General features: G+C 37.9%; 1 protein-coding gene across 1 annotated transcript in view; it reads right to left on the reverse strand.

Moving 5' to 3' along the window:
• MYT1L (myelin transcription factor 1 like) overlaps window positions 1–5926 on the reverse strand; it is a 237473-nt gene extending 231547 nt beyond the window's left edge. Inside the window, exon 1 of the mRNA XM_086608358.1 lies at window positions 5811–5926. The gene's annotated coding sequence lies outside the window, so the exon portion shown is untranslated. The remainder of the gene's footprint in view (window positions 1–5810) is intronic.
• Window positions 5927–16281: the final 10355 nt, after the last annotated feature.

Consider the following 16281-nt stretch of genomic DNA (forward strand, 5'->3'; position numbering starts at 1 on the left):
AACCAAAATGAAGCAGAGATCCTTTCTGCACAACTCATTTGTTAGTACTTGAAAATATTCATCTTGAGACTTTCAGGTATATTGCACTAACCACCTCATCTACTGGGCAGTTTAGTGAAACTCTGGCACTAACAGTGATGAATATGATGGGGAAACAATTTAAATTAGTCTACTAGCCTAAATTAATTGCTTAACTTCACTTCTCTGTCGACTTGCAGAGATTTTGGGTTGAGAAAAAAGCATCTGGTTCTGAAATGGATAACAAGGATCGACCAAAACCATGGTGAGATCCTGTACATACAGATTATTAGCAGAGACTAACGAAAAAATGATGACACTGCGGAACTGGTGGAATAACCGATGATAAATGTCTATAAATTACCTATTCACACAATAAAGCCTACTCAGTTTTCACGTCTTAAAATATTAAGTGGAAGAAGGTGGGGGAGTCATGTTTCTTCTAAATTTATCATCTCATGACTATGACCACGCACCCCAGTGCAGTGAAACCAGGAGCTCTGAAGGAAAAGGTGCTTCCTGAAGACTAGGATATTTTCCTCCAACTTTGAGTGCTGACTTAGTTCCTATAGACACAGAGTTCAGTTCATTTAACTTTAGACATCTGCAATACAGGCATCAACATCTAAGACAATCCCCAGGTTTCCTTTATTCTCACTAGCAAGGAATGTGCTATTCTACAGTCTGATTCATCTGACCTATTTAGATGTCTACCTTCCGAAGAGATGAATCATGCCCTAAAAGTGTCTGTTTCTCTCCATTGACTATAAAGGCAGCCTAGCCAAAGACAATTTAGATATAAAAGACATATACACTGGGGCAGATAAATATCACCCTAGAAGCCAGGAAAGGGAGCACAACAAGAGAGAATGTTACTTTCAGCAATATTTAACTTCTGTATGATTTTTAAATAGAAATCCATCCACAAGGTCATCTGGGGACAATACTACTGATAGCTGCTGAGCAGCAACGTTCTGCTCTCTCCCAAACCGCAGTGGAGCAGCTCCCTCTTGTAAGGTGCAAGATCATGATGAAGTCGTAGTGTCTACTCCCTCTGCACCTTCCCAAAAATGTATTTGGAAAAAAGAGTGGAAACTTTTAGAGCACTCTTCTTTCTTTAAAGTTTGTTTGCAACAACATTTATCCGAGAGCTGGAACACCTCTGCTATGAAGACAGGCTGAGAGAGTTGGGGCTGTTCAGCCTGGAGAAGAGAAAGCTCCAGGGTGATCTTATTGCAGCCTTCCAGTACCTAAAGGGGGCCTACAGGAAAGCTGGAGAGGGACTTTTTACAAGGGCATGTAGTGATAAGACAAGGGGCAATGGATTTAAACTGAAAGAGGGGAGATTTAGATTAGATCTAAGGAAGAAATTTTTCACTCTGAGGGTGATGAGGCAGTGGAACAGGTTGCCCAGAGAAGTTGTAGATGCCCCATCCCTGGAAGTGTTGAAGGCCGGGTTGGATGAGGCTTTGGGCAACCTGGTGTAGTTGAGTGTTTCCCTGCCCGTGGCAGGGGGGTTGGAACTAGATGATCTTTGAGGTCCCTTCCAACTCTAACCATTCTGTGATTCTCTGATTCTATAACATGTTAGAGTCATAAACTGCATTTGTATTTCTACATAGAAAGGACTATTGAGCTTCTAAGAATCTGCACACGCTTTGTCCTCCCACCATGCTTTTAAAAATCTTTTTTGAAACAGTTTCTCATTATAGCTTTGTTTAACTAAAAAATATGTACCTTCTGTTGACTTTAGCTACTTAGTGGATAAGATTCTTTATAGTTTTTATCAAGCATAGTCCTTTCCTTGGCATTCTTCAGTGCACCAAAGATGAATGTATTACTGCAGAAACACACTTCCGTATCTCTTTTGCCTCTAATGTATGAAAATCTTTTTTTTTAGATGTAGGCTTTTATCAAAAAGCTTTATTTCTGCTGTATGAAAAGCCTAGTCCTGACCTAAGTCAATCCTGATCCAAGCCCTATTTGATCAAGGAAGTCTTTCTCTTAATTCCACTTGGCTTTCAAATTAGGCTTCTTTGTCTTCCTTGGCTTCAGAAGAAATATTTCAGTTAGATACAGCACTGAGCCACACATAGTCACTCAGCTGAAGCGGAAAAAAGCAAAATGTGCTTATGTGCTAAGGTTTTTTTTGCCGACCAAAATTTATAACCCAACATTCAAAAAGACAAAAGAATCCTTTAACATCACATAACAAAGCTAAAAACTGGAAATTGGTCAAAATAAAGCTACGTGATAACCCTTCTTCATCAAATGCTACAGTAGAAAAGGAGGGAGTCAGCCTTAAGAAGCTGTAATGATCTAGCACAATTAGTTTTTACCTCTTCTAATCCAATTACTCCAATACTCCCTAACCATTTGCTACAAAAATTATCAGCTCTGTCATAATGAGATTCCTCTTAAAAAACATTTTTACTTACGTTGTTTATCCCCCTTGGTGCGGGATTGGAATTTACACATGCAGCTGCTAGAGCAGTGAGGAGAGACCATGCCCTTTGACAGTGGGTTTCATTTGCTTTTATATCCCATACAATTTTCAGGATGATTTAGGGATTAGGTATTCTGGCAGGCTGAACTATATATCCAATAAAACACAGAATCTTTTTTTTTTTCCTAATTCTTATTGGTAATATGACCCTGCTCTGATGTTTTAAGCTTTAACATAACTGTTCTCTTTCGAGTGCTAACATCGGCAGCAGCCTGCGATCAGTCGCAGTTGGCTGGCCCGTGCAATGTAAACAACCATGCCCGTTCCCAGGAGCAGAGACGCTGCCTAGAAACTGCAATTTAAAGAGCCTGCTTCCTCGTTTTTTTAAAGCACTTAAGTCTGGAGAGAGACAAAGAGAAAGCAGCACAATTTTATGGGATGATTTCTACCACCTAAATTTACAGTGGTAATTTATAAACTGTAAATTTAGCAACGTGTGACATTTTGATTGATGAACTTTGCTTTTTTAGAAGGTCATATTAGGACAACTTACACTGCCAAGAGCTAACATGAACTTGTCATCACGACAGTATATTTGTAATACTCTGTCTGAACTAACACAAGGCATTATTTTGCTTTCTGCATCCCTGCCATTCCGTCAACATCCTTACATAAGAACATACCATAGAGAGGTACAGAGAATTCACTACAGCTAATGAGAGAAGCTAAGATTTGTGACTAGGCAGTTATCTAAGTTGGGTAACTAAGACACCAGAAACATGGAAGGACACCTGATTCTGCTTCAACAGCAGAGAAAATACAGTCACAATCCTGGATCCTTAGGTCTTGCTGAATTTTGCTCAATACTAGCTAAGTGTCTTGCAGGATGTTTGCGGCATAGACAAAACCTGAATTCATCTTCCCCAACTCTAAGCTAATTCTCTGATTAATGGACCAGATTTTTCTCATTCCCTGAGGCACTGTAGAACAAGCAGGAAGAATATAAAGCTGGTTAAGAAGAATGTCGCATACCAAGGATTCCTACGTTGCCTAATTAGGGTTGCTTTACTATGTCTTTTCACCATGGTGGTGGGGCAAACTGAATAAAGTAGCAGAGATAAAATGTCTTAAAATCCCTAATCTGATATTATCTTCTAGGGGTCTGTATCCTGTAGGGAACCAGAGCATCCTTCCAACATGTCAAATAACTCTGTTAAAAAATGCTTAAGATGCTGTACCTTTCATTGGGTCCGTAATTTACAAGATGGAGCTAATATAAGGCCCAGAATGATGTTTCTATCTGTCATCAGCTGAAGAGAGCAACCCCCAGAAAGATCAATCACATAGAGAAGGGAGCTTACACGAGGTTTTCAGGGGTTAGTTCCTAAGTTTCACAGTGATTTACTCATCTATAGTATGTACAACCTTTTGTATGTCAGCCATGTCAGGCATCTGGAATGTAAAGGTAATAAACAAAATGTATGTAACTGGTATTCCTCTGCAGACACAAGATGAAGTTTTAGATATGTTTTTTGCAGATAAAAATAAAATAACAAAAATCGCATCAGCAGGGTTTAGCCTGCAAGCCCTTACAGAACTGCAGGACTCAATAAGACTACAAAAAGTTCTATTTCTAAAATATCAAATGTAAAGAAGGTAAATATTTCAATTCAGACTCTGGAGGGCTGGTAACTACTTAGGAGTTATCTCTCTCTTTTTGTGTTGGGGCAGGATTGATTTTATTTTTTCCAGGCCAGTGGTTCCTTAATTGTCTTGTTCTGTGGAAGACTCTACAACAAAAGGATCCTCTCGTGAATCCATTTAATTTTCTCATGAACATTCCCTCATTCCTCAAACTTTAAAACTATTCTATTTAGCAGCCCACCAGAAAGGACTACACAGATTTCTCAGGATTCTAAAGCACAGAGCAAGAAGTTCTATGACCTCAACCTGTCCAGCTGAGAATCCATTTATTCATGCCTTGCATATTCTTATTCCACCTCCACAGATTATTTTACTGCTTTCTTCTTATTATTCTTGTATTTCAAATTACTATTGCTTTCCACTGTGATATGCTGTGTCTCAACTCATTACAGCAGATTGGGAAAAAATAAATCAGAGGTAAGTTTTCTCCTATATTTAATCTAAATTTTCCCTACAATAACTTAATTGCAACATAATGGAATTAACTAATTCATGCTTCATCTTATTTTAGCATAGAATTTCTGAGTCTAATGACATTTATAACTGCTGTCTATCATCATCATCAGAACAAAGTCAGTAGACCAATGTATTGTATATGTGTCTCTATCTTATAAATTATTCAGCTTTTAATTGAACTTGTTCCTGAGTTTCCTTTGAGGAGTGGGACCTATGGCTATTAGTGGAGTTTATTCCCCTAATAAAATACATATTCTTATGTTCTTTTCGGAAAACATAGGGAATATGCAGGAAAATAATGGCACAAATATTGCCCTGCTACATATTTAGTTATTAAAGGTCTGCAAAAAATGGCTCCCCAACAGCTGCTCAGCGTGGAATCTGATACTAGCCAATGCAATGCATAGGTTTTCCAAATAAGAATTCAGTAAAAGAAACAGGATGCAAAAAAAATAAAAATCTCTGTGACGAACACTAAGAGAATGCCATCTATTTTCTCTATATTCCCCATACATGAAATGCAAACATACCCAGCATTGTGCACAAGTTTGCAAGCGATGCTTAAGAAAAATGCCTTCCTCAAAACTGAAGTGTATTTTATCATTACCAGCCTCTGAATCCAGTTCATCCACATTTTGTACAATTACACACTCAGTGTATACCCTCATTTGTTTTTCATGTCAGCACACGACATCTACAGTGATTGCCTGGAGGTAGGATGACACTAGGGGAAGCCACACTTTATGGAGATATATATATATAAAGAAACAAATATGAAGTTTTCCAATCTATTCATCCTGCACAGCTGACTCTACTGTTACAGTTTAATGAAATTAAATTTCCCATTTATTTACCATTAACTAGTACTATCTTTTTGATTTCACAGTAAAAAGAATTCCAGTGCATCCAGGTCCAAAAGGATTCAGGCACTCCTTCCTGTTCTGTGTAACTTCAGCAGCAAGAATAATATATGCATCATCTAATTTAACTGCAAATGACTCTTTTAGCATGAATTGTCTGTTTAAAGATAATGCTCAACAGAACTCTTAGCTGCATCCCAGAAGTCATGCAGCACCAGGCAGATAAGATCACAGTGGTTACCAGGAGTAGCAAATGGGAAAAGCACTACAGGAAATGAACTCTTGTCAATAATCTCGAGAGAGTGCTATATTTAGGTCAATTGTACCTGAAATCGTTTGGTGGGGTAATTGCTCTTTGGTCCAGACTCTGCTCTCTGAGCCTGTCAGAGTGCTTGTAGGTCCACTGGATTGGATTCACCAATTTTCTTCCAGATTCATTTTCTAAAAGAAAAAAAAAAACAAAACAAAAAAAACACCACCTTTACTAAAGGATAACAAGCTTACCAGGAACAGAGAAAATCACTCGCGTGTTATTTTAGCTTTTAAAAATAGGCTTTCAATAAATGCATTTAACACAAAAAATTGTTCCAATATCTAACTGATTTCCTCAGTTTTCTAGAATAGAAATTTATTGAATTATTCAGACTTTTTATTTGGCCCAGCAAAGACTTTCCACATCTGTTAAATATCTAAGGTGATTTAGAGCGATCTTTTGCTTTTGCTGATTAGTTAATAATCAATTCAAAATTAGAATTGCTCTTAAATTCTGTGATGCATCCCAGTGAAGCATTATTCAGGCTTTAATTCGAGTTGAGTCCTTGTCTGATAATACAGATTATTGTTTAATAATTTAAGATGTTTTATGCATGTATTCGGAGGAATGTGATAAATCCAGTTTTAGGAATCCAATCTAATGAGCCACATACTGACCCTTTACCACAGTTAGTCGGATTCATACAGGTATCAGAAAACAGCACCAAGTCCTTCTGTCTTCTGATTTCTTAGGAGAAATATAATATTCTGCTTTGATAGCACAAAGTCTCCAGCAGTACTGTTCCTTCTTCACATTAAAGAGTCAGTATTAATAGGATGAATTTTAAAGGAAGGAAAGGCCTCATCTAACAGCTATTCAGCATGTGTTTACCTTCTACACAGACAGATGATACAGCATCATATTTGTAGTCATTACTCAGTGCTTGTGATTAGTGTCTACCATAATTAAAGAAAATGTCATGATGTAACTACACTGCTGAAGAATAGAAATGTACTTTTTATTTCTAAAAAAATTACAAAGGGAATAAGATACTCTGCTGAAAGCTGCAGTAGGTGCATCAGTTATTTTAGCTGTTGTTTCTTGTGTAGAACTTCAAATTCAAAGATACTCATTAAACTGAGTAGATGGCAATAACAGACGAAGTGTTAATGGGGCAGCAGTGGAGTGTGTCAGGAAAATGAAGAGACCCTGAGGGGCTCACCATGCTGTTTATGCTCAGCTAAATTCAGCAGCATTACCATAAATCCTCTAAAAGATACTGTACTCGATTTCTTATACTTTTCAGGCAAGGAAATACTCTACAAGATTAGAACATGGAAACAAAAGTAAGATTAAAAACTATTTTCTATTGAACAAACTGTTTGCATGTAAATACACCAAGCAGTATTCTAATACTACTTTCTTAAAATTTTATAAAAACAAAGAGAAAGTGTTTTATTCTTTGAAAGAATGTGTGAACCTAAGTGAAAATTTCTGAAATTATACACAGGAACAGAGCCTTTTAACAAAAGAATCATCATTTCCTTCATAAAATTCTTTTCTAATTTAAGGATCAGGTTTCAACATCAATTTCTCACATACATAGTTCAACTGGTAAAACACAATTACACATAAACCCAATAACTTTTCATATGAGTCCAAAATTCTTGATTTCTACTTTGGTATTTTTTATTCCAACATGGCATTCTGAGGGAGTAAATTAATCTTGGGAGATATACATAAACCATTCATTACAATAATTCACTGCTTAAACGGAAATATATACAGTTCTGCATGTATGTTCACGGTGACCTTAACGCGTCTTTTCTCTTCGATCTTAGAAAAAAAACTTTTCCTACGTAAGGACAGACGGATTTATTGTTAAGGAGAAAACGGCTGTAACACACTGTGTAACTTATAAACTCAGCTGCAGGTAAGAAATAATTATTTACATAATAAAGGTGCAAAAAAAAAAAAAAAACCGCTGTGAAACGCTTCACATGGTCTATTTTCCTGCTTTTGTTCAAACAGGGTATGATGTTTACCACGTGGGAGTCTGGGCCAGCGCTGCGGACCGCACGGGGCGGCAGCGGCGTCCGGTGTCAGCACCACGGCCAGCGCCCACGCCCGGTGTCAGCACCACGGCCAGCGCCCGCGCCCGGCCCCGCCCCGCAACAGCGTGAACCAGTGGACGTGCTCTGGGTATCCTCATTCACTGCTGAATCTAAAGTATGTTTAAAAATGAAAACAATGGTGGAGTTTTCCTTTTTTCTCCCAATGACATGGTTTTGAGGTCTAATTACAACTGTTGATTGTTACAAAAAATGAACATGAACAGATATGAAAACATTAAAATCCAGGAAGACCGAGCTAAGGGGCTGGCAATGCTGGCTTCCACTACGCGCTCTTGACCCTCCATTTCAAATCCAAAAGTCTGACCTCCAACAGCACTCCTGTGTTTATGGGGAACACTGCTCTGCATGTGCAAACCAACTCTCTGCACGTGCAGTACCTACTCAGAGATCTGCCTCCATATCAGCCTGGCGAAGCCATAGGCAACTTGCTTGCCCCTGAGAATACTGGGGAAATAAAGTCCCCACAGTTTTCCACTAAAACTCTGCTAATGATAAAAGTGCTTTGTTTCAGGAACCCAAACAACAAAAAAAAAATCAATTACCCCTGTAGAAGTAGAAATAAAGGGCACTTGAAAAGAGGCTAAAGTAGAGACTCTCCCTACTGCTTACCACCTAGGAAAAGTTTATTTATAAGACAAATTAAATGACATGGCCTCTAGGATGCCCTAAGTGATGTATTTAACATGAGAATGGCAAAAACACCTAGAATGGATATTTTTTCCTTACGAGCAGGAGATATTTTAACAGCAGCAAAGAAAATTCTCACAAAAAGGTTAAATTCTGACTGATGCTGAGAACCAGCAATTCTCACAAAGGTCACAAAGAGCTCCCAGTTCTCATTATCCCTGAAGGTACAGAAGAAAAACTGAATCACTGAAATAAAACCACACGGAAACGTCCAGCTATACCTCAGTCTCATGTAAACACCATCTGTCTTCAAGAGGTTGTGTTCTTCCTCTAGTCTAACCGAGTATTTCAACAGCAGTGGTCAGTTGAGTTGTTTCTTGCAGTAACTTAATTTGCTTTATTGTTTTTTCAAGGAAAGAGGAAATAATTACAACTATTTCCAATAGCTGGTTAGTTTTAAAAAAAGTATTTAAAGAATTGATTTAATATCTATGAGATATTTGTGATTATGGACAGATTTAGCGGATGACAGTTTATGTAAATTTACAGACACTGAAGTCATGCTTCTGATTATTCAGAATAATGTATAAATAAAAATACAGTGGGCCTAGTCCTGTTTCTGCTGGCATTAGACAGACTTCTGCCACATTTTTTCAAGGAAAGAGTATCATAAACCCAACCCCTAGAAACAAACAGTAAGTCAAAGGTCAAGAAATGCAAAGACAAAAAAATAAGTTAAAAAACATTAGCTGAATAACAAAATATTTTTTCAATCAGAATACGAAATTCTGAATCCGACTGTGAAAACAAAGAACTTAATGTAAGGTCAAAAAAATGTTTTCCCTGACATTACATATGTAGTGCACTACCTTTTTCCATCAACAGTGCATTTAAAACTACAAAGAAGTGTAAACATTTCTGAGTCTTTACATTAACTTTTATGTAAATCCATCAACAGAGTCCTAGTGCAAATCCTGCTTTGAGCTAAATGTTTCCTAGACTTACAAAACGCTATTATCTATAAATAAAAAAAGGATGATTACAAAAAAAAGTAGTCTGAAATATAAAACTACAATCAAGTAAATACCCTTCATAAGAGGAGGAACATACCCAAAGCTGGCATTTAGTGCTCTCGGAAAATTTAAGAACACCAGTGTTGAAAGCAGACAGTCCATGAGCATCCTTTTTACTACTGGATGTCACGTTTTCTGATGTCAAGTGTAACTTACGAAGGATTAATGGGTCAAAGAATAAGTCACTGCCAAAAAAGGATTTAAAACTAAAGAGGAAAATACACAACTGGCAGTGAGGGGAGGTTTTGGAAAGGCTGCATGCATTCCTCAAATGGTGGCTAAACAGTTATCTCCTGACTGTGAGGGACACTGGAGAACGTGGGAAGCAGTGCACTAATACCTGAGTGAAAAACCTGTGGACTTTCCTGACTGCAGAAGGCAATGAGGATGGTGAAAACACAAGGAAAGTCTTTGCAGCATTGCTTGTGACTCTTCCACAGTGAGCAGTGTGTCCAGTGTCAGGACAATATAGAATCTGAAAATTGCCTTAAGCAGGAGGATGGCACCCCAACAGGACTGGATGAGCCAAGAGTGTTGACCTTTATCCCGCATCTTAAAATCCTACTGCAAAGTAAATTATGTTAGGGGAAAAGCTGTTACACTAAAAGTTGTTGATTTGGAGGCATTTCAAAAGTCAACAAATAACTTTTTGTGTCCAGATTCACCTCCTCAATACAGTGTTACCCAGAGAGGCAGAGCAGAAGAAAATCAGGCAGGTAATCAAAGCAACTTGTCAATGATTAAACTAAGTGTAGGGCAGAGCAACTGATTTGCCTTTCTGGATCCTTCCTGCTGTTTTCTGAAGCAAACCAGAGGTAGTGATGGCATCTTAAGAAGTAAGACAAATAGTAACTAAACAAATGGATGTTTAAAATGAATAGCATTACCCCACAGATTATAGACCCATACACTGCAGACTGTGAACTATATACAGCAAGAGTTATTAGCGGATTTAGTTTCACCCTCCTACACTGACAACCATTGCAGAGGAACATTATTGTAAGTGAATGTGGCAAAGTGGCATGTGTTACTGATGTGCCTACAATGCCAGATTTGGAGCAGGGCTGTTTACACAGTCTATCATGCACCAAGGTCAGAACTATCTAAGGACTACAGATGAAAGTGCCAAGCACCTACTGACTCCTCTGTGGACTAAGACCCAATTTTGCCATCCATTATCACCAGTTGGATTTTTTATTCTCTCTCCTTTAACTCTTAATTGAAGTTATTTAACAGTAAGACCATCCTTTGAATAAAATGAAAGCAAAAGTGCAATGCCCAGTGTATTATAAAATAAAGAAGTATAGAAGTAGTCTTCTCAGTATGAAAAAAAAAGAAAGCCACAGAGCCTGGTCCAGGGAACGCACTACATTTGCACATCAGATCCATTTTGTGTGTTTGAGTTTGATGGTGACCTAAAAAATTCTATGATACACCTGAGTCATGTTTAAAAAAAATTTACACTAGTCTTTAAAGTCTAATGAGCAAAGATGTATATACATTAGAGAGAGCAGACAGGTAGATAGTTACTGATCTGTATTTTTCATCCACTTACTTATACATGAAATAAGAGGGAGGGCACATGGAAGCCTTGCTACTATTTTGCCACATGCAAACAAGCTTGACTGAACAGTGATTTTCTTCATACGTTACTCCGCTGAAATCTGCTTTACTGCTGTGGGAACAGAAAACAGACAGGTATGGGGAGATCCTCCTTCATTGTCATACCCTGTCACCCCAACAGCTGTCACTCTGAAGCTGTAAGTTTTTATGTCCCTTGGCCAGGACAAATTGATATATTCTAATTGGTTCCTCTTTAAAATAATAATTTATGTGAAGATACTTGTTAAGATTCTCAGAACCAACAGACAAACTATGTGTAACAACTAAATGCAAAAGAAAGTCTATGTTAGTGCAATGCTGATTTCAAAAAATTTAATGTGGACAAAAAAGAAAAGTGTAAACAATGTTTACAAACTGGACTGTATTTACAATTATATTTAGAGGAAGATAAATCCCAAAACGAAGACTAACATTCATTACTAGTTATTCATTGTGCTTCGATTATTTTGTAATTTAAAAGACAGCCAAATCAAAAACGAGGACAAAATGTGATCATTCACACACTAAGAATAACTGTGTGTAAGCGCAAACAGAAAGCGTAATCCTCCTCCAAGGCCAATGTTTGTTTGCATCAACAATTGGAAAATACTTGAGGAGAATGAGTATGGTCCTACTGATCGGATTTCTTTGCAAATGATTTGTGAACAGATTAGAGAACTAAATTAATCCCAAATTGCATTTATAGTAAAAACGTAGCCATGGCTGTTGCTTTCTTATGTCAAAGCATTTTATGGTTTCAGACTATTTGTCAAGTGACGTTAGCTCAGAAGCCCACATGTCTTTCCTCCCCATATTTCGCTAGTACTGTCAGGTAAGAGAACAATAATTGGTTTTCACTGCTTAAAGTAGTACCCAAAACGCAAAGATGGGGTCTATACCAGTTAGCTGGAGACAGACAACTGCTACAAAACCTCTAATGGCAAACAAACAGGAAAGCAAAATATGCTTACGTATGTATGTGTTGGGAGGACAAAGCCTTGGTGTCCTCTGATGTAGATATGGGACACCTCAAATGGGTTATGGGATATTTGTAGGGCAAGTTCCTACAACAGATTGATTTCTAATAGTGTCAAAAGTAGACAACTAAGGTGGGCTGATGTATTGGCTACGATGCGAGCTACATATCAAAAAGCTGCACTGGCAGATCTGTAGAGCAAATGTAGAGCATTTTTGAATGGAATAATAATCTGCAGATGGAGATACACAAACAGGTGTACAACTTGTCCCCAAAGGTACACAAAATATATCATCAATAAAATGAGGTATGTTTAGAAACCATTATCTAATACACTACAGCTTGCTTCACCCCTCTGCTCTATAATTTGTATGAAAAGAGAAAGTGAAAATGCTTGACTAGTAGGTAAAACAAGTGTTGAATAAACTTATGATCAACAGATACTGCGAAGTAAGACAAGCTGAAGTTCTATTTAGATTAAAAATGATTTGTAGTAAGGCCATAACAAGTAGAGATGCTGGCTTACAAGAAGGTGTATGTAACAAAAAATACAGGAATATACCCATCTATAAATGAAAGGAGGAAACTTCTGTCCTTTCACCATCTCGCTTGAATAATAGAAGAGCTACTCACATACACTCATAGTAGTGTCCAAGAACTTTGGGTTTCTCAATCTAATCAAGTAATTGTTGATGACTGACTACACTGGCTGGAAAATCATAATACAGGAGGAAATAACGTAACGTGCTGTGTGATGCCAGAAAATATAATGGCCTTTACAATGGGCACAGGAGAAGCACAGGAGCCAGGTAACACACTCTTCCCTTTACTGTAAAATTGGTCAAGACTTTAAAAAAGAGAGAGAGAGAAAGGAAATTATTTCAAAATAGTCAATGGTCTCATGCAACACCCTGAGCTCTGTGTGATACACAGGCAGCTCCCTGCCACATGACAAAAAGTCATCTCACGACGAGTCTGAAAATGCAGCATGAGACGGGTATCCTCTTTCCCCTGGATATGAAAGGTAGAAAGGAATAGAAAAAACAGATGAAATCAAGAGCCAGTGGTGCGATGTTGAAGACCACGTTTGTATTGTCAAGCAAAAGACATAAAACAAAGCTAAGGAGACAAGCAAGGGAGAGATGAGGGAAGAGAACAAGATGTCTGAGTGTTGAGTCACTGAGGCAAATGGGAGAAGTCTGAGAAAAAGATGACAGAAAAGCAAGCATGAATGGATGTTAGAGAGAAGTAAAGCAGATCTTATTAACGTTCTTGTTGAGAAAGTTAATGAGATGTGTGTATAAAAGGTGAAGGTTACAAACAGGGTAAGAGAAGGATTGTTAAAGTGAGCTGAAGCTTTCAAATAGTTACCAGAGGTAGTGGCAAGAGGTCACAGGAATGCCAGTTGAACATTTTTCATGACTTGCAATATTTTAACTTTTACAATAAAGCATTAAGATGATTCTCAACATTAGAGCTGTGTTAGATGCTAATACTATCCAAAAAATGGCCTATATAACATAATATTTGATCACCATATCGGTATGTCTCAGACCATCACCATAATTAAGGTAATGGTATCAGGCAGCTGCTTCTCTTCACCTCAGCAAGTTTCAAAAGCTTCTATTCCCTGTCGCATTTCACTAGTCTATTTTGGTGGCTATTGCTTTCATCCCTTTCCTCATAGTCTACTATTTTGCAAGGGAGATGCAAAATAGTTAAAATTTTTCAGGGTTTTCTCAGCATGTTCTGCTTTGATGCAAGTCTTGTTCCTGCAATGGAAGGAATCTGGCATGTCAAAGATTCTGACTAATGACACAGAGGATGACAACCTTCCCTTGTTCTACTCCAAGCCCTGGACAGGTATGGGTTGTGTTGTTATAGGCATTGTGAAAGATAACAGCGGGTTCCCCTCTTGGGGCTGAGTTGTCACCCAAATCTCAATGTAAGAGAGGGATTCCTGCAAGAGGAACACATGAGAGCAGGAATGCACCTCAAAAGGCTGCCAGAATGCACATGGATCCCTAAAATTTCTGCAAGAGGAGTATCAGGCTGCTCCTCAGCTTTCCAGTAATAACTCTAAAAGATGCAGTGAAGAATTACAGACTTTCGTCTCCAATTCTTGAGCCTTAGACCTTGAGTGTGATTAATTTTGTGGCTTCAAAAGACAAGTCACTCTCTGAGACCCAAATTCTCAAAAATTTTTAATTGCCTACGAACTTTTGAGGATCTGAACCTGAATGTGTTAAGTGAGTCCCCAAGGAATACTTTAAGAGTAGAATTTGACACTGGTATTGGAAGTATATTAGGAGATGTGCTTTGTATGACTAAAACCAAGATGCATGTACAACAGGTTCCATCTTGATCCCATTCAAGTCAACAACAACAAAAAAATCCTACTTTTTGTAAATGGCAGCAGCATACATCCATAAATTTAGGTAAGACACTTTGAAAGTCTCCCCCTGTGCTACCCAATTATCTGAGGACTATAGTATAAATTAAAACAACTGTCAGCAGTTTAGATTGATTTTCCTCTTGTTGCCATTTATTAGTATTGATATAGAGATCTATTACTGAAATGAGGATAAGTTAGCCCCTAAAACAACAGGCAGTTTAACATCATCAGCTGAGACCTCAGATTTTTTTCTGTGCATTTTAAATAATCAGCATTACTCTGAATCAAGTATTTATTGCAGAAACTCCCAAGGACTTCTCACCTAACTTTTCCTAGAGGTTAATCAATAAGCCTGATTAAAAAAACCCGCAACCTTCAATCATTCAATTGCTCAGGACTTTCAGTAATACCAAATGCAAGCAGGAAAGGCTCCCTACTTGCCATGATTAGGAAGCTTCAAGAAATATTAAAAGCTAAGTGTGGATATTTTGGCTTGCAAGACAGACAGCGTGCGTAAAAATACGTCTGAGTCACAGCAGCTATGAATGTTCACGTGCAAAGTCGGTGACAGCCTAAACAGCTGTGATTGAAAAAGGTCAGCAGGATTCCGTAAATGTTTCTGTTGGTTCAGGTGCTGGGAAAGATACCACCAGTGCAACAACCTTCAGGTAGTCATCCAAGCGCTATTGCGTTACGAAAGCGAAGAGAAGCACCAGGGGCTCAGACGTGAACACAGCGAATACGAGACAGGCACCACGACTGTCCGATGGAGAGGAATATTTAGGCAGAGGGAAGGAAAGACCATGCCTATCATGCCATAGGTTACCTGTAATGCAAAATTTCAGTATGCAATTCTTATTTACATTTACAATTTATAATTGCTGAAGTATATTACCATTGTAGAAGCCTTTGTGGCTATTTTAAACGTACATTCATTTTCATTCAAAATAAAAAAAAATATGCTGTAATGCAAAAAGGTTGAGTAACTAAGAGGATTTAAATAAAAACTAAGCATTCATTTTCATCAATAAGTATCATGAAACAGCTGACAATTTTCAAATAGTTAAAGGTTAGGGAAATGTAAAAATATGAACGAAAATGACAAAACAAATTTCCATCTCTTTTGCTGAGACCGCTATTCAAACAAACAAAAAATTACAGGAAAACATGCCAAAAAAAAAAAAAATCATGTTAATGAACTTCAATAACTGTACTTAATCACAAAATCTAGTCAGAAATAGGCTGCTACCATAAGGTAAGACAGGCCGCAGACCGTAGTCCTTTATGTAAAAGCAAATGTCAAAAGAAAAGCTCTGATATTTGGTTGTGGGCTCCCACTTTTCACATAGGCATTTCCTAAATCCATGTTTGATGAGCTTCTCCAGCTATAAATTCTGTAAATTCCCTCTGGAGCAGTGCAGAGTGTGCTTCATGAAAATGTCATCTGCCAGCGCTGCAATTACTCACACTCCAGCAATCATGTGCACAATGCAGAATGGGTCGAATTCAGGTGAGAACGAGAACCGGCAATCAAGCCTCTGGAATTGAGAACAAAGCCATTTTCTTTCATTTGCCATCAACACAACCATCAAGGCCTTAATTACAAGGCAAGTGTCAAGCCTGGCTGCTGAAAGGCTTATTATTATACAGCTCAGCTTCAAATCAGTTTTGTATTGATGAACTGCAAAAATGAGGAAGCCAGCTTAGCCCCACAAGAAAAGAAACAGGGACTAACT

This window comes from Tauraco erythrolophus, chromosome 2 (assembly GCF_009769465.1).
Source record: "Tauraco erythrolophus isolate bTauEry1 chromosome 2, bTauEry1.pri, whole genome shotgun sequence".
Classification (NCBI taxonomy): Eukaryota; Metazoa; Chordata; class Aves; order Musophagiformes; family Musophagidae; genus Tauraco; species Tauraco erythrolophus.